Here is a 23,956-nt window from a genome sequence, read left to right as displayed (position 1 = left end):
GGAGGGATAATTTGCATTGTGTATGCATGTGTACACATTCTCTTTCTTTCTCTCTCTCTCTCTGTGTCTCTCTCTCTGTGCATATGCATGAGAAAGACAGAGACAGTGTGTGTGAGAGAGAAATAATACTTAGAAGTATTGAAAAAGTTTGAAGACCACTCATCTAGTGTCTTCAACTAATTAAATAAAATTAATTTGTATTGTAACTTATCTCCCTTATGCATACCCATCTATTCGTGACTTAAGAAAGACTATATTCTTAACTACTGCATTGTAGTTGTTACATTTATTGCAATTGATGACTTCAAATTTCTCTATTGCATACTTTTATCTCCCCAGTCATGAGGCAGTGGATGTTCTTTATCCTCACCTTCCCCTAATTGTTTCCCTTTGGTACACACTCTTTCCTCCCTTCATTTTTCAGAAATTCAATAGTCAGGAACCAGAGAGAGCCAGAAACAAATAGATGTTAAGTGGAGTAAAGCCATTACTTCTCGACGTTTCCATATTTGTTCTTTCTGATCTCTGGGAGTCTCCCAGTCAGTTCTTGTCTTAATTTTCTGGCAAATTTCAGGAACTCTCACAATCTTCAAATTATCATCTTCCAATATTCTTCTCTTGGGAATTCCCTGGAAACTTCCTGCCAAAATGCAATCCTAGGACCTGAGTAAGAGCCATATTTTATAGAAGAGTATGAGATTAATCTTCCAGATGGCTTGTTTTGTAACATTCCGTAAGTTACAGGACTCACTATGTATAGGCATGTCCTCCAAGCCTTTCTAATCAGTGGGGAAAGGAGAGCCATTGATCTATTCATTATACCATATGCCAATCCCTTCTCATATCTGGGATCATAATTGTTGGGTTTCCTTTTTTCCATAGGTAGAGCTTTTGTTTCATGGCTCTCATGTTCTGGAGCAGCCCCATTGGCTTCAAGCCCTTACTTAACATAAAATTAAGATAATATCACCCATCAAGGCATCCTAAAATGCAGTCCATTGGAATTAAAGTGATAGTCTTTGCTGTCCTAAAGCTTATCTGTGCTGGACACGTGCACAGCCTGGAGGGCAAATAGATTGCTCAGCAGCTTGCCAGGGTGAGATAAATAGGCAGTGAAGGAAAGAGCAAACCCTGGCAGGGCAAACCGAACTGGGAAAATCCATATAGCTACAGCTAGTGAGCAAACAACAGCAGTCTCTTATACAGTCACTGGAAATGTGAAGTTTCTTTTGACCTAGTGTGCTAATGTGAACCTATGATTCACACAGTCCTAAAAGACAACAAATCCTGCAGCAGTCCCAGGAACTTTTGTCGTAATGCCATCTATGGAAAAAGTCAAGAAAGCAGAAAATACGATCTTTATAATTTTTGTGTACTTACAGGGCCAATTATCTATTAAACAATCATAAATAGTGATCATTTCAGGGAAAACACTAAAAGAGACTTTAAAAATAGTCACTAGATTCCAATGATTTACATCATAAAGAAACAGACCATCTTAAGTAACACATGGACAATAAAAGCAAGCAGATGTTTGCATTCTAACCAGGGCACTAATGGAGGTGCTGTGGCACTGTATCAAAGTAGTCTGCCATCTTCATATTTGCCAACTGGAGTTTTAAATACAGATGTATAACTTTGAGTGAACAACTGGTAAGCATTCCCCGAGCACTCTGGGCATCATTCTTTGCTGCAGGTAAGAATTAACAATTCACCACTAGCATGCCATGTCAAACTCATGTTCTGAAATGGGCCTGAAATGTGTGATTGACTATAAGATGCAAATTTGCCATAAAAACAATTCCTCGGGTTGCCAAATTATAAACATAAGTTATTATGAGCAAAATCACAGTAAAAATAAATGAGCAAGACCAAACTCACAAGGGACTGGATTTGAAATTTCATGTGCAGGTTGTTAAGCCTGGCAGTTACCAAGACAAGCGTTGGGTACTCGGTAAAGCTTGACAGTAGAAATGGATCCAGATACTACAGCATTTCCTACCTTTTTCTTCTGCAGAAATTTAAAGCATTTTAATAAATATTAAGCCAGGTATTACTCATTCAATAAATGACTCCTGGGAGTATAGAAGACATTTGTGAGATTAACTCTTTAGGCCACCAAATTATCATTCACTGCCCAAGAATAATCTTTATTAAGATAGGAAGGGCCAACATCTGGAACATCTCACAGCTTAGAAGCTCCAGATTCTTGCCACTCAAGCCTTTTCAAGTGAGGACAATTTAAAAAGAAAATGGCACTTGCACTCTGTTGCAGAATAGGACTAGTTACAAAGATTAGACTAGCCTTGTCATCTTCAGGGGTTAGCTTTACTGGGATGGACCCCACCAGGACACTAGCACTAAGTCACTCACCCACTGACTGGCTGTTTTGGCATGGGACTAACATCATTCCCATTGTCTTATTCTTGATTTCTTCTAATTGCCCACTTTAATTTTTGTGCTGTTTGCGCCTCCTTTCATAAAGACATTTAGAGAACAATATTTTTTAGCATCCGCCAACTCAAGCACAATGCCTGTGTTTGTCTCATTTCTTATTTCTTGATTTGTTCATATTAACTTTTCATCTCTTACTTTCTTATTTTACCTTTTTGTTGATTGCTTTAACTTGCAAGCATTTCCCCATAAATATATTTCTCACCCTTTCTTTTGTTTGCTTTCTGTCTCTTTTTTGGTCTCCAGTATTTTCTAGCAATTTGTAGCTTGCCCCTTCTTTATACTTTAGTTCAGCACCTGTTGTTTGCTGGGTTTTTGTTTATACATGAAGGATGGGCTTGGCTGGAGAAGGCAGTAGGTTTTTGTTGTTTTGGGACCTCCCTTCCTCTAACATCTCTTGCTGATCTTTTCTTTTCTCATTTTTTCTTTTCTTTTCTACTCTGACCTCTCTGGTCTTCCACTTATCTTGTAAATCATTATATTTGGTCTTTAAAAAATTATGACATTTTCACAGTAACCAAAACAGCATGATACTGGTACAAAAACAGACACATAAACGAATGGAACAGAATAGATAACTCAGAAATGAGACCACACACCTACAACCATCTGATCTTTGACAAACCTGACAAAAACAAGCCTAATGGGGAAAGGATTCCCTATTTAATAAATAGTGCTGAGAGAACTGGCTAGCCATATGCAGAAAACGGAAACTGAAGCCCTTCCTTATACCTTATATAAAAATCAACTCAAGATGGATTAAAGACTTAAATGTAAATCCCAAAACTATAAAAACTCTAGAAGAAAATCTAGGCACTACCATTTAGGACATAGGCATGGGCAAAGATTTCATGACAAAGATGACAAAAGCAATTGCAACAAAAGCAAAAATTGACAAATGACATATAATTAAAGAGCTTCTACACAGCAAAAGAAATTATCAGAGTGAATAAGCAGCCTACAGAATGAAAGAAAATTTTTGCAATCTGTTCAACCAACAAAAAGGTCTAATATCCAGAGTCTACAAGGAACTTAAACAAATTTACAACAAAAACCAAAAGTGGGCAAAGGACATGAATAGACACTTCTGAAATGAAGACCTACATATGGCCAACAAACATATGGAAAAAAGCTCAACCTCACTGATCATTAGAGAAATGCAAATTAAAACCATAATGAGATACCATCTCATGCCAGTCAGAATAGCAACTATTAAAAAGTCAAAGAACAACAGATGCTGGTGAGGTTGCAAAGAAAAAAGAACACTTTTACACTGTTGGTAGGAGTGTAAATTAGTTCAACCATCATGAAAGACAGTGTGGCAATTCCTCAAAGATCTAGAGGTAGAAATTCCATTTGACCCAGCAATCCCATTACTGGGTATATAACCAAAGGCATATAAATAATTCTGTTATAAAGATACATGCACACTTATGTTCATTGCAGCACTATTCACAATAGCAAAGTCATGAGATCAACCCCCATGCCCATCAATGATAGACTGGATAAAGAAAATGTGGTACATATACACCATGGAATGCTATGCAGCCATAAAAAGGAATGAGATTATGTCCTTTGCAGGGACATGGATGGAGCTGGAAGCCATTATCCTCAGCAAACTAACACAGGAACAGAAAACCAAATACTACATGTTCTCACTTATACGTGGGAGATGAATGATGAGAACACATGGATACATGGGGGGAGCAACACACACCGGGACCTGTTGGGGAGGTGGCAGGATGGAGAGCATCAAGGAGAAAGGCTAATGGATGCTGGAATTAATACCTAGGAGATGGGATGATCTGCGTAGCAAACAACCATGGCACATGTTTACCTATGTAACAAACCTGCGCATTGTGCACATGTACCCCTGAATGATAAAAACATAGTATGACATTTTCTTTTATGTTTCATCTAACTTCAAAAAAAGTCAGTAAAAAATAATTAAAGCTTATCCTCCTTAAAATAGAAGAACTCTCAAATGGACACATACAGTTGTGTGTGTGTGTATAATGGATATTACATATAATATATATAAATAAAATGTACATAGAAATGTATATAAATACATACAGTATTGCCTTATCATTGATAGTGACACTAGTAAATAAAACAAGAACTGGTTATACTGACACCAATACGTGGAAATAATATACTAAAACTACACAAGCCCTGAAATGGTCTTGGAAGCATCAATACAGATTAATTTTTTAATTTCAGAATATAGCATTATACACATTTCATTGGATTCATTAGTATTATATATTTCAATTTAAATTTAACATTGATCAATAGTAATAAATTATATACAACACACACACATACACACACATATACACACCCTACAATTTTATTCACAGAAGGCAGGTCATTTATAAATAAACTTTTGCATAGTCTAAAATTCATATATTGACTTATGCTATCAAAATACAGCCTACGTAAGCAGAGAAACAAATAAATTAAATAGACAAGTATATATAAAATAGGCTGTTTTAGAGATAACACAGGACGGATTTTATTAACTAATTTATGACCTACAGTCTGTTGGCAGAGACCTTCTCCCTAATTTCAGTCTTTCTGAACAGGAAAAACAGACCATAAGGCTTGATGGTGTGCAAAGCTCACATCTTTATCTCTGCCAGAGCTTTATTTGGGGGTCTGGAGACAGAAATTCTCACCATTTATCATTGATTGTAATGTTTGATGTGTTTTCTCTTTGCTGAGACCTTTACTCTGGATGGTTCTGCCAGGTTCCTTCATTATCTTCAAACTATTGGCAAATGATTTATTGGCAGGTAACTATATTCATGGACAAAGTGAATTAATTTTCTGGTTTGACACTGTAGCTCTCACTTCCTTTTATAGCACTGTGACTCCTAAAACACCCAGGCTTGCAGCAACTACTATTGCACATACTAATCAGAAGTTTTTATGGAATGCTCCTGCTTTGAACTCAGCAAAGCCACAGCCAAGTGGGTCCTTATGAAGTGAAAATGGCAGTTCCTTTGGGAGATACTATTCAGATTTAAAATGGACCTTTAAATAAATACTGCACTTCTGTCTTGAAATGTATTTGCGCTAACATGGGTTGCTTAGAGGAAAAAATTATGAAGGCAGGGAAAGTAGTGGAAAGAGGAAGGCTTTTACATGGCTAGGACTTTTATTCAGATAACAGCTTCCACCCCCACTTCCATCCTCACCCCTCTCATACACCCAAATCCCAATCTGGGTGCATACAGTAAAATCTTAAATACGCACATTGAGAAGCAAGTGCAATCTAGTTATCTGAAAGTTCATACAAATGCTTCTCAATCTTCCACCCAAACATTACACAAGTGAAATGACAAAATGGGATGCCTCCCACTCTCTCCCACACGTTTTTCTTTATGAACATAAGTGTTTAGATAACTGAATAGGGTCTTGATGGGAAATTTAAGCTTCCTAAGAATTCAGTGAAAGATAAATGTGGTTTTATTAACACATACATGCGCCCAAACTGTAGGCATGTAGTTCAGTTCTAAAATAGAAGCTTACATAATGTGTGCCAAGAACAAAGGGAAAGAAATAGAACAAGGCAAGGCGATGTAAATTTTGGTAGTGACTTAGATCCTACAATGCAACAACACCTGCAGAAAGGGAAGCTAGTATCTTGATTCCACAAGGTTTAACCTCCTCCTCCCCCTCACCTGCCCATTCCAGGTTTTCCTAACTCTATGGCTGCAGTTTTCACTGCCTAATGACTCCCTTTAATGGGAGAATATTTGGAAGCCAGAAAGTAATTCACTGAGGTTACTCGAGAGTAGTGGAATTACACATGTCACAAAAAATGCTCTTGCTAAATTGATGCTAGAAAAATGGAATGGCAAAACCTTCACCCAAACCCTGCTGGGAGTGTGAAGTTAATGGAGTGTGCTCATCTGTTAGTGCAAACTCTTGGGTTACAATTTTCTAAATCCTATAGTCCTCTTACAAGTGATAAGGGATCTCAGCTGAGAAAAGCAATGTAGCTTATTCCTATTTGGGATCCCTTAATCCAGGTTGAGGGGAGGGGGAAAGGGGTTGGAATGAAATAGAAAGAATTCACCTGACAACTGAAGTTAATGGCTGTCCTGTATATTATCAACAAGGAGAAAACTTCACTTAGGTAAACTCTGTAAGAGTGTTGAGATCTTGGCTGTCAAGACCCTCACATCCCACCCCAGGAAGTTATTGAAAATAGCTCTTCTCCCTCCAGGCTTTATTGCTAGTGAATTTGTGGGTTATAATAGTAACTCATGTGTAGGACATTTGACCATGTATGAAGTGATTTTCATTTATGTAGACCTTATTTGACTGGCCCAAAAATTCTTGAGGTGGATGTTTATGACCTAATTTTTAAAGATTGGGAAACTGAGGTTCAGAGAAACTTAGCATCACACAGCTACTAAATGGATGAGCTAAGACTTGAACCCACATCATGACTTTCAGCCTCAAAGCTCATGCATTTTTCCACTCAATCAGTTTACTCCCTTCCACCAAACCAGGCCAACCTTCATTGTCCCCTATACCACTATCCTTCTAGTTATGTGAACCAAATTCCTGAGAGTCTGCTTTTACACCTCCTGGTCCCTAATCATCTCCCTTGCCCCATGTATCATCTAATCCTTTTGATTTCACCTCTCTGAAATAGAATTGAAATCCATCCACTTCTCTTCATCTCTACCACCACGATATTATTACAAGTAGATATTATCTTTGCTTTCCAAGGTTCCTGTTTGACTCACCTACATTGACTCTGATGGCCCTCCAATCTGATCTACTATGTTGGTACAAAAGTAATTGTGTTTTTTGTACTTTTAATTGCAAAAACCGCGATTATTTTTGCACCAACCTAATATTTTCCAGGTTGCTGCCAGTGTGAACTTTTCAAAAGACCAATGTCTTCCCTTGCTGAAAACTCTCTCATAGAGTCTGGCCATTTCCCATCCCTGCAAACACACTGCCTCAAGTCCTTTCTGTCTAACTCTCAGTTCAAGCAATCCTTTCTCAGGGAAACTTTCTCTGCCTTTCCTGCAGATCAGCTACATCCTCCTAGTACAATCTCATAGCAACATATACCTTCATTTTATAGCTTTTATTTCAGGTGCACCTTTACTCATGTCTGTGTGATATTTCATCTATGTTAGTCTCCTACACTTGACTGTTATTTACTTGAATGCAGGTTCCACTTTAGCCTTAGCACATAGGGTGATGCCTGATTCAGAGAAAGCATTTGACAAATATTATTGAACAAATGTAGAGCTTCTCTCTCTTCTTTTTCTCTTTTTCCTGTCCTCTCTCCATTCCTCTACTCTCATCCTTATTCCTTTCCTTGTCCCATCTTCATGGACTTTGCTCTCTTAGTCTTAATTGGAAGGAAATCCATGCCAAAGCAGTAAATATGGCAACTACAAATGTTGTTCTCCCCAAAGCCATTTGATTTCTACTAGGACACTCTTGATACCTTAAAAGACAACAAAATCATTCTTTAATGCTGGTGTTTTAGGCATTCTCATGAGATGAGGAAGATACACCCTATTTCATGAGTTCTCCGGAGAAATTCTTTCCCAGTTTAACCCAGCCGATATTGGGAGGTATCTTACATTTGTTGCTACTCAGGCTGCAGTTGTGATATAGTTGTCATTGCCTGCCCATGAACCCTCTTGATCATAGCAGTTCTTACTGTTGTCAGTTCATTTGCGTTATAGACATTATTTTAAAACAAGCCTTACCTGTTAGGAGAAGAGAAGTTGCACACCTGGCAAAACCACTCAAAGAAAGGGGAAGGAGGAAAGATTTCCCCCCTGCCAGAGAGAGAGAGAGAGAGAGACAGAGAGAGACAGAGAGAGAGAGAGAGAGAGACACAGAGACAGAGAGAGAGAGAGAGAGAGAGAGAGACACAGAGACAGACAGAGAGAGAGAGAGAGACAGAGAGAGACAGAGAGAGAGAGAGAGATAGAGAGAGAGAGAGAGAGAGAGAGAAAGAGAGAGAGATCCTCTCAAGGCTCAGGAGGTACTGGCAGAAAGTTGTCTGGACAGATACCAGGAGATCTATGGAACCCACCAAGCATGCTGGTTCTTAATGCATTTGCAGACATATGTTTAAAGCGTTAAAGAATTAGCTCACTGAGATGTGTAGTAACTTGATGGACATTCTTTGGGTTATGAATGGACAACTGCATTCCCTTGTAGATCCATTTGAGGAAACAATACAGTCTTGACTGTCACCTTCTAGTAGAAATGCAGAGAGAGAAGCTCTTTATTTAAAAATGCTGCATTTTGGTACAAAGTATGTTGGCATGGTGCAGAAAAGCACATATACAATGACTCAGTTGAAAAGTTAAAGCTTCTTAAAAAGTTTATCTCAACCATATCTTCTATTTACTTATGCACAGGAGAGATATGATTTTTAAATAACCAATCTAAATAATAGTCAGCTAAAAACTCTTTTAGAGAGTTATTTCCATAAATTTAGCATAAAATATTTAAGTGCTAAGTAAACATTGTGTTATAGATTAATTGGAAGAATTTTTTTCTTTATTAGCTTTGTATATTATAATTGATGGTGTATGAGATTCAACAAAAATAAGTCAGAAATAGACAGCCATTTGATCTACACTTTGATAAAGCTGCCCTGCTTCCTCATTACACAAACACCATATGGTCTCCACTTGCCTTAGCAAAGAGTGAACTCTTGCCAAGACATGTCAGCCGATGGGATACATCCTCTCCACATCTTGGGCGCCACATCAGTTTAAATGTTACATTCTGCTGGGGTGGGATGTTGGTGGATGAGGAATTAGAGAAAGAGACTGGGGTCTGAGGGTAATCTAGGGGGACAAGTGGCTTTTATCAATGAATTTGCTAGCCCAGCTCCTCCCACCATTGCTAGTGAAAAAGATTTCAAGCTGTTAAATTAATAAATATGAAGTGAGTATTTTTTGCTTTATAAAACATGGTGCTTTTGAGAAAACACCTTAAAAGGGGGAAACCTACATTGAGATGATGTAGATTGCTACAGAAGAAAGAAGTCTTTAGAACAAGGGTGTCAAACACAAAAAGCTACAAGAGACAAGCAGGTAACACCAATAAGCAAAGAGTACATGGTATAAGACATTAGAAGGTATATCATGCTTCATTGAAACACAAATTTTAAATCATTGAGTGGGCAAAATTACATAAGGGCCACCAGTGTGCATCTGCTTCTATTTCTTCAACCCCTGAATTGTTTACTTGATGATGCCTAACTTATCTCCACCCATTTCAGTTCCAGCCAATATTTACTGATTGGCCTCATGCCCAGCATTGTGCCAGGTGAGTTCACAGACATGACCATTTTCAATACTCATAACTGTTCAACGAAGTGTGTATTTATGTCTCCATCGATAGATGAGGAAATTTAATCCCTGAGAAGTTTAAAATGACTTGGCCAAACCCAGCATTCATTGCTCTGGAAGAAACTTGGGAAACTCTACCATTCTTTTGTTTCTTAACTTTGAGCCAAGGATATCAGTTCAAGTAAACTTGTTATCTGTTCTCTGGTAGTTTATATACCGTTTTGTTCCCTCAAGGCAATACATGATGACTGTGTCAGTACAGACATAAATAACTGTACAATTAGATACGTAGGGGGAGAAATAATTTTGGTTTAAATAATCAAGGCCTCTGTTGCAGAACAATAGCTATAAATAATTCAGCCTTTTCTGGCTCAAGCTCTTTGACCAAAATTCCAATACTGTCACGTGTTAAAACTCAAACTGTCAATTTGAGGAGGCTCTGCTTAATTTCATTTTTGTCTCAAGTTTAGACAAGTGAAGAGCAACTCACAAGAGAGTGTGAGTATACTCAACTCACACAAAGTTAGAACCATTCCTCATGCAGCTTCAGCTATTATGTTCTATGCTATATTTCCCAAAGCACAGAAATCCATTTTTATTTTCTTTTAAAATAAAAATAACATTAAATTAACCATTGGCATTAATATTTATAGTAACTCAGCGTCTTTGAAAGGTTCGTTCACAGAAGACTCCCCTGTATGTGATTGCAAGCAATTAATTTAAAAATGAAAATGTACTTTTACATTTAACTAGAAGTTATAGTCCTGACTATCACTTCGCCAGCTAAGCTTTCCTCAAATATAAATATATTTTAAATTGGTTTTACTAATGCCCTAGGTACTTGGAAAATCCTACTGGTGCAAACCCATTATTAACTCATAGTCCCCAATTCTAAGCCTTATATGTATGACCTTAGAAGCAATGGCAGCTGCTCTTGTCTGCTTTATAAGAATTGTTATTGAAACTTGTACGTTAATAATTTCCAGTGGTTACAAGCCATTATAAAAGCTCTCAAGTTATGTAATACTCTGGTAATAGCTCTTCTCCAAGTGGCACCCCAAGAATACTTGACAACCCCAAAGAGAGTCATTTTGAAAATTACATAAACAAAATATAAAGTGGCATCATCCAGCTCCCAGTTATTTATAGATACTCTGCAGGGAGAATCAAATGGTGTCTTTCCTCTGTAAGCATACCAAGTTTATTGGCATCTACCTGGCATTATCCGACGTGGAAATCATCTGGTGAGTGAAAGCATGAATATCTTGACATATCAGTTACTTGTTCACTGCCCACCAGTGTTTTGTGCCCACCAGTTGGGAAGCTCTGATTTAGAGAACGATTAGCAAAAGAGTGAGTTATCAAGTAAGTTTGCAGCAAATCATGTTTCACATCCTGCACCATTCAGGTAATGAGACTTTTCTTTGCAGAAATGCTATCCATTGCGTGAAGACTTGGTTTAAATTCATCTGTGTCTTATATACCTGCTTCCTCCAGAGTACTTAGCATGGGACTTCAAAAGGCACGCAGTAAATATTTGCTGAATGAATGTAACAGGAATTAATAACGCAAAAAATGTTTTTGAAAGATAATTGATGTCAAATGGTGGGCATAGGAAGCCAGAGAAAGTTCACCAGTGATAGAAATGCTGTGTACAAATTTGGTACAGTGTCCAAGAAAAGGATTTCCATTTAATAAATAACCTTTTAAAGCCAGGTTCTTTTACGTCCATCGCACCTGGACTAAGCCATATTAGTAGGGGAAGAATTCCAGCCAAACAAACTCTGATAGCAGTTTGAGAAAGGGAAGTATAAGCAATAACCTAATGTTAAAAAGGATTCCATGAAGCACGTTACCATCAGTTGTTCAGGAAATCTCTAAGAATAAAATAGCACATGCACATGCACAAACACATACACACACTACAGAACACATCATTAAATTCTTTATGAAATAAAGAGGACAAACTGGATAACATGCAAAGGGCCTTAACACTCTCATGATTGCATGAAAGATGATAAACATTAGGATATTTTTCTTTCATTGAGCCCCCAAGGCCCAAGTTAAGAGAGTGTTGGGGTATTCTGACTGCTTTGATTGATATTATGGTCCTAGATTGTTAAAGGCACTTTCCTAACTTTAACATGTCATGACAGAGAAATTGATCCTATCTGCACCATATATGGAGGTAAAATGAGGAAGCTATGTGATCCAGAGATAACCTTCCAGGGATCAGCTCAGGCCAGCCACGGCCTGATGGCCCATGTGCCAAGAGGGTCCAACGACTGAGTATGTCAGCAACCCACTCATCATTTACCAGTGCTCTGTGGCCCATCCATTGGGAAGCTTTGTTTTAAAGAATGTTTCTCAGAATGATCAGCCTAGAAACAAGCCACCAGGTAAGTCTGCAGCAAATTATACTTCATGTGGTACACACTATATCTCTCTCAGGGAGTCAAGACATGTATTAATAAATGAACATATTAAGGCTCTGAGAAGACCTATTTCCCATTGTTTGTTTTCTTCTCCAGTATTTTCCAACTTCTTTTAACCAGGGCACCTACTAACATCTTGCAGGTCTAAGGAGGCTGCCGAATGGTTAAACCCTCTATGCAAGCACACAGTAATGTGACTTGAAAGGGTAAATGCAACAATATAGGTCCTATCTGTCTTTAATTGGAGGATTAGTTCAGACACTGAAAAAACTTTAATCTTTAAGAAGGAATCCTCCTGGAACTTTGTTAACACTAAAGTGCTAAATACCATAAACAATATTATTACCCCTAAACAGGCTGCTGAGAAGCCAGGGATGAGTACATTCTAGCCCTGAGATGACTCTCAGTCATCTGCAGTAATTCATATGCCACTGGCAAGGAGAATTCTAAACATGAGATCCAAAAACCCTAGGCATACACCATCCCCCTGCCCTCCCTGCCCCAGGAGACTTATCTGTCTTTCTGGTTATATATTCCCTTGGCTGTTAGTGTAATTAGTGTATAATAACTATGTATATATCAACTCACAGGAAAAACGGCAGACGTGCTGGGTGATTTGGCTTGGGGCCATCTCATCGGCAGGGTGAGACAACCTGGTATTAAACCATCTGTTATTAACTGTATATTTTAAAATAGTGTTTTGTGTCTCCTGGGTTGCTGACTCCCATTGACAGCAATAGAATGTCAAGACTCCTATTTTTCTGAGCAACAGCGACAAGATAACAAGCTTTAAAACGTCTGCATTGTCCCTTCTGTTCTGCTGCTTGTGCTATTAAGAATTTTATTTACTAAAATATCTACTGTATTATACATGCTGCTTTTCTATGTTTCATTCTCATAAAGGTGAACAAGTTTCATTTAAACCGTGTCCCTGTGAAAGTTATGCTTTCTAAAGTCAAAGATCCTAGAGAAAATTGTCCATAGCTTTTGTCTTTATGTCTAGGCAGTTGCCAATGCCTGTATGAAATCAATAGTCTCACTAGGGAATGGACTATGACTTACATTTTTTAAAAAAGTGGTCATTTTCTCAAATCTGCTTGTTTGCACTGTTTACTTTTCTTCAATTTAAGCAATTAATTTCATAATATCAGAAATCTAAAATTGAGTCTTTGTGCCACTTGTTGCAGTCAGTAGCACAAACCTGCTCCCTAAACTCAGGATAAAGTCTGAATATGACAGAAAACAACAGGATTTCTTTGAAAGACGAGCAGTCAAATCATTGAACACAATCATCCAAGTTAATTCAATTCAGAAAACCACATCACCACGAAAAAACAAAAATAAAATTTTTTACCTGATTCCAAATCACTTTTGACGGCTATAAAAAATTGACTTTCTTTGCAAAAGTCTTCCCTATGCTCAAGAACTCAGTTGAAGTAGTTTTTTTTTCCCCTTCCCAGTTGTCTCTTATAGTTGGCTGATAGCAAGTACAACTAAAATTTCCCTGCAAGTCTGTTAAACACTTTCACATTTCCATGTTTAATTACATTCAGATTGAGATTTCTGTATATAGAATATAGCCAGATTTTAACTCAATTGACCACAATGCCTTTGACATAAAGCCTTTATTCATCATTCTCACCATATATATAAATAGACATACACTCCTTGTCAAAATGCAAGAGCAAGCTTCTTTACATTGTCTAGAACAAAGAGGCCAGCTCGGCTTCTTTTTTTCCTCAGTGTCTCAGAAGGTGTCCTTTATTACATATGCAGGATGCAAGGATTTTCCTGCTGCGTGAATGAAAAATGATACCTTCAGACTGCCTTTTCAGTGACAAATTACACTTTTGCAGACCATCACACTGCCTGTGGTTTTAAGAACCCCATTTAGATTTACTATCACTTCCTTGGGGACTCAGCCTTCCTCACAAAGCACCCCAAGGCTAATTTCCACTGTTTTGGAGTGCAACAAAGATGAGAAAGTTTGCTCATCACAATAGTATAGAAACTCTTGCCTAGGAAAAACGCTCTCTGGCATGTCTTAAGGTGCTAAAATCATTGGCTCTGTGGATTCTTGGTGCGAAAAACAGGCAGAAAAAGTTGTCTGGAGGTATTCGCGAAGGATTGTATTTGTTCAGGAAGGAGCTGTGGGGTTAGAGGCTGAGCAACGCCTCTTACTTTGCTTCCTGGGTGAGAGCAGACAGGCGTGCCACTTAGCAGAAGCAAGCAAGAGAGAGTGGTAAGACTCACCGGCTTCCCCATTTTTCCCAGGACGGGAGTTTTTGTTCCTCAGTTGTGATCTGGAAGAGGCAAACCTGTAGGTCCTCGGAGCAGGCTGGTCTGGGGCAAGTGGCGGCTCTTTGCCTCGGATCAGCTGAATGGCTGGGGCGTTCAGGAAGCTTGCTCTGTCCAGCTCGGAATCACTCCCCCTCTCCAGGGTGTGTGCTTACACGCCTCTAAGTCAGCGCAAAAATCCGCCAAACTCAGGTCAGCCTAACAGGTTTCCTTATATAGGTAAACATGAATTGCATTCCTGGTGAAAGAAGTTAACTAGGAATCCTGGTAACCTGGTTAACTCTATACACGCCAGAATGGCTCAGAGTCAGTCAGCCTGCGTAGGGGTTTGGTTGCAGTACAAAGGGATTTGTGCGATTTAATTAAAATCATCTTTATCCTGGCAGTCTCTAAAATTGGCCCTTGTAGTGTAACTGTGAGTCAACAGCTAGTATTTTATATCATGGGCTGTGACCAGCCTTATATTATTTGAAGGCATTGTAGGGGAAAAAAGTACAGCATTTTATAAGTTGTTTTTCATGTTTTTAAAACCAGGGTAATTGAACTTGAGATTATTTTCAAAGAAGTGAATAGAACATGTGACAGAAAGAGAAATAGTGACAGAAAGAGTTTAATAAACCTCCATTAAATAAGGCTCGAATGCTTTATTTGCCCATAGTAACGAACAGCTATTCAACTTTCACAGGCCTTTGGTAGATAACGCAGTACAATCATTTTGGGTTTTCTCCTTTTACAATGCAGTAATTGCTACTGTATTTTTTGATGGGCAAAATGACAGATAATGACATCTATTCCAGTAACAACCCTCCTGAGCCCACATGCTGACGTGTTATTTGATGATTTCAGGAAAGAAATCTAAGACTTGCGAATTTGCATACTTGTATGTAAACATTTTTAAACAACTTCCTGGATTTAAGAAGATAAGAAAATACATCCTTAAAAGAACTTTATGGAAGGCCTACCTCTAGGTTCAAAACATAAGTTTTTGAATATAAATAAGTATCCTATATTGATTGTCTAATAACTAGCTCTTACCCTTACATTTTATCTACCACCTAGTAAAGTAATAATTTAAAAACATCTAGCCAATTTCACTGAAGACAATATAGAGAGTTGAGACTTTCCTATGTACTAGAGATGAAGATTGTCTGCTAAAAAGGACCTATCTCTAAACGAAACACTTTTTTTTATTTTGTCCATAGGTTGACTGCTCCTTGAGTAGTGACAACCTTATTAAAAATAGCTCAATGCTGTTTTAGGTCTCTGCTTGGGAAAGGGGGGAGAATGAATCTTCAAATGCCACCTAAGCGAGCACCAACACAAACAGTTTTTACCGAGATTAGTAAGGAACAAAAATTGCACTGCCAGGAAGGGTAACTGTTTTTGAATGGCATTTTCCACTGGCCAAAGACTTCTGCATACAATTTCTCTACTTATCTCCGCAGGAACACTGTGAAATGTATAGTATTTCCTCTTCACAATAATAAATTTGGCTTGCAGAGATAAAGTGATTGGTCCAAAGTCTCGTGATCAGTTTTGGCAAATCCCAAACCCCAGATATAGAATTTAATTCCAATAGCATTTCCCAAAATAGAATCAACTTGAAGAGACAGAGGAACATTAAAATGGCAATTTTCCATGTTCAAATACAATTTTTAATAATCCTATGTCCAGAGAATTTAAATGTAATATATAAACTTATTAAAATACTTTTTATTAAGTCATAACTTACTGCTAACATGACTCCCTTTAAATGTCTCCAAAAAGATCATAAAATGAGATAGAGAGTGTATTTTTATTGAATATAAATTTGGGTTATAAAATATTATGAAAATATAACTTGGCAAATATTGCACACATTTTTCTGTTCATGGTATTTACATCTCTATTGTATCAAGTTAAGACTCATCTTGATTCCTCCACTGGAAGGAATATCAGTGTTTTCTACTTATTGGGTTATTTGTTTTCATTCATCTTAAATGAAATTCTGTACCATGCTAGGTAAACGGCTTTCACTAATGTGGTCCATTTATGATCTGCACCCTTTGTGTCCTCGTAATTCACACTGAAGCAAGTTCTGTTTATGTAGAAACTTTAGACTTTATTAACATGTTGTTGCAAGACAAAGAATGCATTTTTTTCCAGGGCAGGCTAAACCTCTAAATGCCTTAAGCTGGCCTCCAAATTTGTTCTTACAATTCTTTTTTTTTTTTTTTTTGAGACAGAGTCTTACTCTGTCACTCAAGCTGGAGTGCAGTGGTGTGATCTTGGCTCACTGCAACCTCCGCTTCCCAGGGTCAAGCAATTCTCCTAACTCAGCCTCCCAGGTAGATGGGATTATAGGCGCCTGCCACCATGACCGCCTAATTTTTGTATTTTGAGTAGAGACGGGGTTTTACCATGTTGGGCAGGCTGGTCTCAAACTCCTGACCTCAGGTGATCCACTCGCCTTGGCCTCCCAAAGTGCTGGGATTACAGGTATGAGCCACCGCACCCAGCCTGTTGTTACAATTTTAAGCAAATAATCATTTAGGCTTTAAACACAAAATATCATAGGCCATAATTGTTGAATTAGAAGGTCAAAATGAAATTTGGATTTCAAAGTAGCATATTTCAAAAAGGAAATACAACCCTCTGCTAAATCAATTTTAGGGGCCTCAAGAAATGGTTTGGGAAAGGCGGGGTCACTGAAGCAGCGTGAATTCAACCTAACCATAGAGGACTCCAATGAGAGAATACTTAAAGCTAAATAATTACATCATGCCAAAAAATAGCACTTATGGAAAACTAAATAAAATATAAGATCTATTTGAAGGGGAGAAAATATAATTGTGGTTTAAAGAAAACACCAGGGGATAGAGTTTAGAGATTCCCAATGATATATGACTAATGAGTAGATGAACTACAATTTAAAGCTTGCTCCATCAGACTCCAGAAAGCTCACAACTTCTATGCATCCTGAGAATATCACAGTAACCAAGAAAGAGAAGATGCCTTAGAGTCCAAAGATGTTTCAATTCTAGTTCCGGCTCTTGGATGTGTGACCTTGGATACATTACTTAAAGTTTCTGAGCTTCACCTCCAAAGTAGAAGTGAAAATGGCTCAACATCTTAGATTACTGAAAGTACCTAAGGAGATTTCTTTGCAATCATTCCTCATCTATCTGTTGACTCTTCTTATGGTCCAGGCATTCTGCTACATCCTAGGAGTAAAGCCATAAATAAGCCTGGCACATTCCCCACCCTCATGGAGCTTACAGTCTTACAGAAAAGACTGTGTATATCTATATTATGGTATGTGAAAATCTAATGTTTCCTTAAATTTCTCACAACACAAGAATGTCTAATTGAAGTTACATATAAATATAGGAATATTAATAAATGAATGTTGTCCAAGCAACAGCTTTCAATGTAGTTAGTGCACGTTATGCTTACTAACCTGAGGTGGACCTTACCATGATTAGACTGGGTAGACCTGGGCTGAGCCAAATAAGATAAATACTAGGGAAAAGTAAAACTTGATGCGTCAGCCATATCATGACAATGTCCTTTTATCTAACAATTGAGAAGGACCAGTATATGCAACTTGAAAGCATCTTGAAGATGCTCAGGAAGCTGGATGGACAATAGAGTGATTTTTATTATTCATTCTGCACATAAAGAAGTGATGGAAAAGCATAAGAAAAATTTCCTAAATATTGTAATCAGTTATAAGATACCCAGTCTATTATTAATTCACTTCTGTGCAAGAAACATTTAATTGGTACATACTATAAATGAGGGTCTGTGAAGGGTAGACATAGAAAATGATACACAGAGATAAAGAATGATCCCTGGCTTTAATAAAGCTTTCTAGAAAAAATGTTCCAGTGTTCAGTAGCTGTAACAGTCAGAATAAATAAGGATATGCTCGGGTAACAAGCAAGCTCCAAATCTCAGTGGCTTAAAACCACAAAAGTGAATCTGTTGCTCATGCAGCATGTTTACATACGCCAACAGGGAGGGTGCACCTATCCATAGCTACTCAGGAACCCAGGCTCCTGAAGGTTCATTTTAACATGTACTTCCTGTTGCTGAGACAGGAAACAGAGACTTGATGAATCATGTGCTGGATTTTCAAAACTTTACCCCATAAGTGTCCCTTAAATGTCCACTAGCCTCGTGTGGGCCAAAGTAAGTCCTCAGACTGCTTAATTCCAAAGAAACAGAGGAGAATCAGGATACATAACAAATGATTACATAACAGATATGACAAATTAGCCAGCTGAAAAAGAGTAACACTTCAGTTAAGTTAATTTTATTTGACCAAATTATTCACTAGCACCTATGTGGAAAGCACTATAAAAGGGCCTTATAATCAATGTGAGTACCTTACTCTTCTGGGACAGTTACAATGTCAAGAGAGAGCAAGGGTCTGCAAAGTCTAGCCCAAAGTGGGCTGTCCAGCATATCCTTTCTAAATATCACTATTTCCTTTAAGATTCCACCAGAAATCACTGATAATCTTTGAGTACACCTTTAGGCCTCCGCTCTTAGGGAAATTGGATCTAATCAGTCATTTCCAAACTTAAAATGCCAGTCATTATGCCATAAGGGGTATTGAGTCTGCCTGCTTAATTGACCATTTCTATTAGTGATTTGGGTGATGAAATAAAAGACAAGTTGATTTAATTTGCAGACGATGCCAAATTGGATGACTAACACCTCAGAGGATTCTATTATAATTCAAAATGACCTTGAAGAGTAGGATAAAAATGACATTAAGAAAGGAGCTTATGTTCAACAGAGATAGAGGGTTGGAATTAAAGGTATAGAAAATATATGTTAGAAGAAAAAAACTATATTGAATTAACACCAGTCTATAAGTTGAATATATGCTGGCAGCTTAGCACTTTTACTTACAAAGGCTCTTCGGATATATTTAAAAATATGGTGGTCTTAAATCTTGGTTGCACTGAAAAATAGGTGCTTCTCAGAGTAATGCTTCATTGGAGATCCACATTTTAAGAAATAAGAAATCAGAGCACATTCAGAAGTGAAAGAAGAATTTTCCTAAAGACTAAGTGCTCCAGATCAGAGGTCAGCAAAGTTTTTCTGCAAAGGGCCAGAGGATAAATATTTTCAACTTTGCCAGCCATTATGTCTTTGTTGCAACTATGCAACTCTGGTGTTGTGATCCAAAGCACCCATAAACAATGCATACATGAAGGGGCATGGCTGTATTCCAAAGAAACTATCAAACTGGACAGCTGACCTGGGCCATACTTTGCAGATTCCTGCTCTCTACATTATAAGAAGTGTCTCAGAATGGTAAGGGACTCAAACTGATTGCAACTGCCTAGAAGGCCATTTTGGCCATTTTCCTATTGCTCAAATTCTTTTAATATTGTTTCCACACAGGCGCTAGTGAATTAAACTAAATTAAATTAACGAAAAATGTTAGTACACCAGTCTCCTTATTAAATATTCCAAAAGAATTGGAATATGTAATGCTTGAAAATGTCATGGAAATAAATCCAAAATATAATTTACCATTTCAATCTGTCAAATATTTATCAACTATCTTGTCTTTTCAGGAAAGATATCAGTGATGAAAACATATAATAGAACCTAGATAATAATTATAATAATCAAATTAAATGTAAGAAAAGTCACAATACTAGCCAAGGTCAATAAAGCAGATGTTGCCCTCATTAGACATAGGTAAAAATGGAAACGAGGAAAGGTTAGGTTAATTCTCTAATGTCACCAAGCTAGTTGTGATGGAGAAGAAAATAGGATCCAGATTCCTGGCATTCTCAGTCCTAGATCATGATAAACCCAAAGTACATAGGAGCTGGGAGAAAGAAGCATACATATGAATGCAATACCTGGAGGCATTTGTTAGAAAAGTGAAGATGAATGGAGTAACAAACACACACAATATCATAGCCCATACATGGAAGTCCTGTGGTGTGTCTTTTGCACTGCCTCAAGAAAAGTCCAACACTCTATACGTCATTTCTCCTTCCCTTCCCCAGGTGTTCCCATAGCCTCACATTCTCCAATCCCATCTGGTTTGCAGCCAATCCCATAGCGTCTCCCTCCTTAGATAAAGATCAGAAAGCTAAAGCATAGTTATGGATAAGTTGGCCCAAATGCTCCTGAATCTTGATTTTGACCACTTCTTACTATCATCTCCACCCCATCCTAGTCCAATATAGGTTCCTGCCTAGGCCAGTTTCTTAATCTCAACAGTATTGGAATGGATCATTCTTGTTGTAAGGGTTGCTGTCCTGTGCACTGTAGGATGTTTAGCAGCACCCCTGGTCTCTATCCACTAGATGCCAATCCAACTGCACCCCCACCCAAAGTCAAGACAACCAAAAATTATCTTCAGACATTGCCCAATGTCCCCTGGTAGTCAAAATTGAGTCTGAGTGAGAACTTCTGAACTACTGTTACAATATCTTTTTAATTGTCTTCCCTACTTCTTCTTTTGCCCTTCTATAGTCTATTCTTCATAGAGCTGCCAAAGTCAGCTTTAAAGACTATTTATCATGTGACACACACACACACGCGCACATTATGGAATACTAGTCAGCCATAAAAAGGAAAGAAATAATGGCATTCACAGCAACCTGGATGGAGCTGGAGACTATTATTCTAAGTGAAGTAATTCAGGAATGGAAAACCAGTCATTGTATGTTCTCACTCATAAGTGGGAGCTAAGCTATGAGGACACAACGGCATAAGGATGATACAATGTACTCTGGGGACTCCGGGGAAAGGGTGGGAGAAAAGTGAGGGATACGGGCCGGGCGTGGTGGCTCAAGCCTGTAATCCCAGCACTTTGGGAGGCCGAGGCAGGTGGATCACGAGGTCAAGAGATCGAGACCATCCTGGTCAACATGGTGAAACCCCGTCTCTACTAATACAAAAAATTAGCTGGGCATGGTGGTGCGTGCCTGTAATCCCAGCTACTCAGGAGGCTGAGGCAGGAAAATTGCCTGAACCCAGGAGGCGGAGGTTGTGGTGAGCCGAGATCGCGCCATTGCACTCCAGCCTGGGTAACGAGCGAAACTCTGTCTCAAAAAAAAAAAAAAAAAAAAAAAAAAAAAAAAAAAAAAGTGAGGGATACAAGACTACACATTGAGTACAGTGTACACTTCTTGGGTGATGGGTACACCAAAATCTCAGAAATCACCAGTAAAGACCTTATTCATGTAACCAAACACCACCTGTTCCCCAAAAATCTATTGAAATAAAAATAACTAAATAAAAAACTATTTATTAGATCATGCTACTTCTTTGCTTAAAACCTTGAGTGATAGGCTGGGTGCGGTAGCTCACGCCTGTAATCCCAGCACTTTGGGAGGCTGAGGTGGGTGGATCACGAGGTCAAGAGATTGAGAACATCCTGGCCAACCTGGTGTAACCCCATCTCTGCTAAAAATATAAAAATTAGCTGGGCATCGTGGTGCACACCTGCAGTCCCAGCTACTTGGGAGGCTGAGGCAGGAGAATGGCTTGAACCCAGGAGGTAGAGGTTGCAGTGAGTGAGATCATGCCACTGCACTCCAGCCTGGCAACAGAGCGAGATTTTATCTCAAAACAAAAACAAAAACAAAAACAAAAAACCCACCTTGTTGGTATCCTCCTACAATTAGAATGTAATCTAGCTTTCTTACCATTGCCCAGAGAGCTCCCCATAATCTGACCTCTGCCAGCTCCTCCAAACTAATCTCATAGCACTGTGTCCAGCCACACCAGCCTTCTTTCTCTTTCTCCAACATGCCCATTTTGTTCAGATTTCAGGACTTTTGCACATGCTCTTCCCACAGCTTGAAATGCTCTCCCTGGTGTGGTAGGTAGAATAATTACCTCCCTAAGGTGTCCATATTCTAATCCCTGGACCTCGTGAATATGTAATGTTACATGGCAATGGTAAATTAAGGTTGTAGATGAATTAAGGTTGCTAATAAACTGACTTCATGATATGAAGATTGTCCTGGATTATCTGTGGGGGCCCAGTGTCATCACAAGGTTGTTATAATTCGGAAGAGGGGGCAGAAGAACCAGTTTCAGAGTGATGTGATATGAGAAAGTCTCCAGCAGCCATTGCGGCTTTGAAGATAGAGGAAGGGGCCATGATCTAAGGAATGCGGAAAGCCTCTAGAAATTGGTAAACGAAAGGGATCAGAATCTTTCCTGGAGCCTCCAGAAAAAACACAGCCCTGCTAACAGCCTGATTTTAGCCCAGTTAGACTTGTGTTGGACTTCTGACCTCAAAACAGTAAGATAATAAATTAGGCCTGTTTTAGGCCACCAAGTTTGTGACAATTTGTTACAGCAGCCATAGAAAACAAATATACCTGCCACCTTCACTGCTAATGCCTCTCAGCCCTGAGTTTATGCAAACGCCTTCTCTAGTAGGAGGGGCCCATGACAACCATGGCTGACATTGCTGACCTTGCCATCCATCCCACCTGCAGTAGTTCCACATCACTTTACCCATTTCACCTCCTTCACAGCTCTTATCACTATCCGGCACTAAGTGAGTTCATTCATTGCCAAACAAAAACAAAACAAACAGTAAAATTTCACCTAGATAAAAGTAGAAAACAATGACAAACTTGAAAAATAAAACAAATGTGGCAGTCATTTTATATGCCTTGGATCAGGAATGTTGGAGAAAGAACCAGGTTTGGATTAAGTAAAGAACATTTATGTTGGATGAAAAGAAATTTTTGACGGTAGTTGGAGTAATTGCACAATGAAATAGGCTGCCAAGAAGGGCCACGGAGGCCTAGATTGTGGCAACACTCACAAAAAGAGATTAGATAACTCAAGTCAGGAGAATAAGTGGAGCTCAGCCTACAGCATTTACTTGATGACCTGCTTGTTCTTTCTCCAGCTTGAAAATGTATGTAGCACAAAGCAATGAATCACAGGACAACATCTGCATGTAATTGCATTTCTGTTCCAATAATAAATGTTTCAACTGCTATGCTATTTACGAAAGCTGTTATCATAAAGAGCCAAGTGGGGGAAATTCGAAACACAAATGCTTATCTTAAGAAACCTTTCCTTTGCAATTCAGTGTGCAAGTACCCAAGCACCAAATTTGCTTTAGTATCTGAATTGTCCTGAGGAGTTTATTTTTCAAATTCTATTTTACAGTGATTTTCAGGTGTTTGATTTCCTGCAAAAGCTCTTTGTGTTCCTGTTTTCTTAGTATCTTTTGAACCCAAAGAAGAGCAAAGGCCAGAAATAGTTCATATTTCCCTCACGGACCTATTATTTTGCACCCATTGTCAGCCTTGGAGAGAAGGTATTTTGCACCTTTTTAGGGAAGAATGTTAGTTCTCAAAACAAAAGACTAGCATTACAGATTTTTCCCCTTTCTCCACAAAAAAAGCATAATCCTCC

At 38.4% G+C, this 23,956-nt stretch overlaps 1 protein-coding gene across 1 annotated transcript in view; it reads right to left on the bottom strand.

The window, feature by feature from the left end:
- Positions 1 to 14,631, bottom strand: part of MID1 (midline 1) — a 362,650-nt gene extending 348,019 nt beyond the window's left edge. The window contains exon 1 of the mRNA XM_064364527.1: positions 14,501 to 14,631. The gene's annotated coding sequence lies outside the window, so the exon portion shown is untranslated. The remainder of the gene's footprint in view (positions 1 to 14,500) is intronic.
- Between the last annotated feature and the right edge of the window lie 9,325 nt (positions 14,632 to 23,956).

The sequence above is a fragment of the Aotus nancymaae genome, unplaced genomic scaffold, assembly GCF_030222135.1.
Source record: "Aotus nancymaae isolate 86718 unplaced genomic scaffold, 86718_ANA_hifiasm-v0.15.2.pri h1tg000058l, whole genome shotgun sequence".
In the NCBI taxonomy this organism is placed as follows: domain Eukaryota; kingdom Metazoa; phylum Chordata; class Mammalia; order Primates; family Aotidae; genus Aotus; species Aotus nancymaae.
The sequence above is the reverse complement of the archived record's forward strand: the minus strand, read 5'-3'. Positions and strand labels throughout refer to the sequence as shown.